Below are 3,839 nucleotides of genomic sequence, written 5' to 3'. Positions count from 1 at the left end.
TAGAATGCTGGCCACAAAAAAGTTTATTGAATTCGAATCTCGAATTATTCATGAAAATAAAGATGTATACTTTTAGAATTTTACTCATTTTTAAATATGGAGTGGACGCTTAAAGAAGATCGTGTTGCAGTTATTGCGTTGCATCGTTGCGGTTACGCGCCAATTCAAATTTTCAACATACTGAAAATTTTGAATATTACCAAAAGATTCGTTTTTCGTACCATCAAACGATACAATGAAGACTCTAGTGTAGATGACAGGTCAAGAAGTGGTCGCCCTCTGTCTGTTAGGACTCCAGCAGTGATAAAAGCTGTGAAGGCGCGAATTCAAAGAAATCCCAAACGTAAGCAGAAACTGTTGGCCCTTCAGATGTGGTTAAGCAGAACCACGGTGAAAAGGGTGTTAAATGAAGACTTAGGGCTTCGGGTATATCGAAGAAAAACAGGACATCGTTTGAATGCTCGTCTAATGGACCTGAGACTGAAGAGATGCCGCGCTTTGTTGAAGCGGTACGCGGGAAAAAAATATCGGAAAATTCTTTTTTCGGATGAAAAAATTTTTACCGTAGAAGAGAGCTACAACAAACAAAATGATAAGGTGTACGCACACAGTAGTGAAGAAGCGAGCAACCGTATTCCGCGTGTCCAACAAGGTCATTTTCCATCCTCGCTCATGGTATGGTTGGGAGTTTCTTATTGGGGCTTAACAGAGGTACATTTTTGTGAGAAAGGTGTAAAAACGAATGCAGTTGTGTATCAAAATACAGTCCTGACGAACCTTGTGGAACCTGTTTCTCATACCATGTTCAATAACAGGTACTGGGTATGCCAACAAGATTCGGCGCCAGCTCATAGAGCGAAGAGCACACAAGACTGGCTGGCGGCGCGTGAAATCGACTTCATCCGGCACGAAGACTGGCACTCCTCCAGTCCAGATTTGAATCCGTTAGATTACAAGATATGGCAACACTTGGAGGAAAAGGCGTGCTCAAAGCCTCATCCCAATTAGGAGTCACTCAAGACATCCTTGATTAAGGCAGCCGCCGATATTGACATGGACCTCGTTCGTGCTGCGATAGGCGACTGGCCGCGCAGATTGAAGGCCTGTATTCAAAATCACGGAGGTCATTTTGAATAAACTTTAGTGTCATAAGAATCTATGTTTTGTTATGTTCATTTTGGTATATGAATGGCTACATAATGAATAAACTTGTTTCAATTATTTTACATTAAACATGTGACAGAATTTATGACCTGACTAGGTATAAAGTATAAGTAAATTCTTATCATCGTGTATACCGCTAGCTCGGCTACCTTCGACAATAAACGATCATTATTTTTGTTTTTTCTCAATAGAAAGATGTACACTGATCCATCTAGTTATGGAGGGTGAGGTAAGGAGCACTAATTTATTTATTAAGAAAGTGAGCCAATTAAGATGGCACCATAGTAGCAAGTGGAAAGTATTTAAAAGCAGCGCCTTAAACTACCACACTTCAGCTATATTTCAATATGGACTGCGAGCATTGTAAGGTGTGACGTTAATTAAGTATAGTGCGAAGCCGCTCCTTTATACTCGTAGTTAGCTATACCTGTCACTGTTTAAAACGGAACGCAGTACAGTATATTGTCATTGACCTCTTTTAGTGTTGTTTTCACTTCAACAAAAAATTATTATCTAAATTTTGTTATATTTAACGCATTACTGCTTCATGGCAGAAATAGGCAAGGTGGTGGTACCTACCCGCGCGGACTCACAAGAGGTCCTACCACCAGTACAAACTTATAACCGAATTATTGAAATGAGGTTATGCGCGGTAAATGTGCTCTAAGCACTGAGAGCACCTTACATCGAAAACACTAGTGTTCACGGGTTTTTTTTTCCTACCTAAGCTGATAGCCTTGAGAGGCGAGATTTCAGCGGAACCTTAACTAGTAGGTGAGCTCACGGGGCTCAAACCTGACGAAGTTGCTAACACCAACCCTAGCCAGAGCCGTGCTTCGCAGAATCTACCACCGGATCGGAAACGCGACCCACTGAGAAGATCAGGTGAGAAACTCAGTGGGTTGTGTCTGAGGGTTAATTTACTCGTCCAGCCCTTCGTCGCAAGCGACGGGTTCGACGAGAACGGTGACGGTGCTTGAGGTACCTAAAAACACCGTTAGTGGATCGGGAGGATCCGAGATGACGTGTTTGGGGCGATGTCGAGTGCTTTCCATTCTTTCCGCAGGATTGGGAATGTAGTTACCGGCGGCCACGATGAGAGGGTTCTCGTGTCGTGCCGCGTCATCTATGTGGCGCATCGACGCCGACTGCAGATACTTACTGATGGACTCTAAGTCCAGGTCATCATGGAGGTCGACGTTCCTGACAGTATGACGGGGCGTATGCAAGTTTTGTAGTGTCACCTTATTTCTAAGGGACATTTTACTTCGCCTGCATATCATCGGGTAGAGACGTCCTAGTATGAAGGCGGCACGGTCGCGTACCGTCTTTATATGGGGGCGGAATGTCGTCCTTCTGTCGAGGGTGACGCCTAAGTATTTGACCTTCGGGGCCTACAGTATGGGCTGGTCGTACATCGTGATTGGGCGAATGGCGGAGGCGGAGGTGTTGACGCGCCTATTCGGGAGAAGGATGCTCAACGTGGTGTTCGGAGGGCGACCCCTTTTGAAGAGCACGGTTGTGCTTTTCGTGGGGTTGATGTCGATTGTTCACGGTAGAAAAATGGTGACCATTTATGAGGTCATATACACGTTTACATATTTTATGACGTATACACTGCGAGCACTGTTCCCTGCTCCGTATATCGGAACATAGCCCAGCACTCTTTACTCAGTATAAAACTGCTATCTATAGTCATACTATATCCACTTCCTACACTAGCCCTATTTCGGTGATCCTTCGAACTATAAGTCCTACTATAACCAAACCTAATGTCCGCAATAGAAGTGCTCCTTGTATACAGGTGCTCCTTGGTTCTGTCCTCCATGCATAAAGTGGGAAGCGACAGCCACAATCCGTGATTGCAAAGACCAAAGGAGCAGCACTAGTGTTGTGTTGGTGCGGTTGAAATTTGCCCATAACTAAAAACAACTCAAGACGTTTTACGAAAATGTTTTCTATTTTGTAATATTTTGTATGAAATATTTATGTATTGAAATATTTTCATGTTATTTTTTTTTTTTTTTTTTTTTTTACTTTTTTTTTTATACACACTTACAATAACTTAGTTTTTTTTCTACACTAGAAATTCCCTAGAAATCTTATCTAAGGCAAAACAATGTTTGCCGGGTTGTTTTCAATGTTATTGATATGTTAGGTCTGTCCGTCAGTTTGTTCGCTCACAACTCCGAAACTACTGATCGTATTTTCGGACAGTTAGATATAAGATTAATTTGATAGAGCCGAATATAGACATATTTCATTCGTATCGATTGTTGCAAAAAGAATAAGATTCTTTATTTGTTATTTTTTAGAAGTTACTTTTTTACATATGTTAGAAATTGGTTTACAAATAATATTACGAAAGTCTGTTTTACCACAAACCACTGAATGGAAATTTGACAAAATTCGATATTGAAATAAATGCTGCTAATATAAAACAGACAAACAGTAAAGGCTTCGGTACCTTGGTAAATACGAGTCTCCGCCGACGCGTTAAAAACTACATAATATGTATAATCTTCGTGCGTTAAGCTCCGAGTGCAATACTATACAATTATAAAAAATTTTTTAATAACTACCATTTTAATTAGACGACGTGTATTTCCACACATTAATAATAGTATTTTCTTGTTACACATGTGTAGGTAAATTAGTTAAATAAAATAAGAACG

The sequence above is a fragment of the Bombyx mandarina genome, chromosome 25 (genome assembly GCF_030267445.1).
Source record: "Bombyx mandarina strain Sakado chromosome 25, ASM3026744v2".
Taxonomy (NCBI): domain Eukaryota; kingdom Metazoa; phylum Arthropoda; class Insecta; order Lepidoptera; family Bombycidae; genus Bombyx; species Bombyx mandarina.
This window is presented reverse-complemented; position numbering follows the sequence as displayed.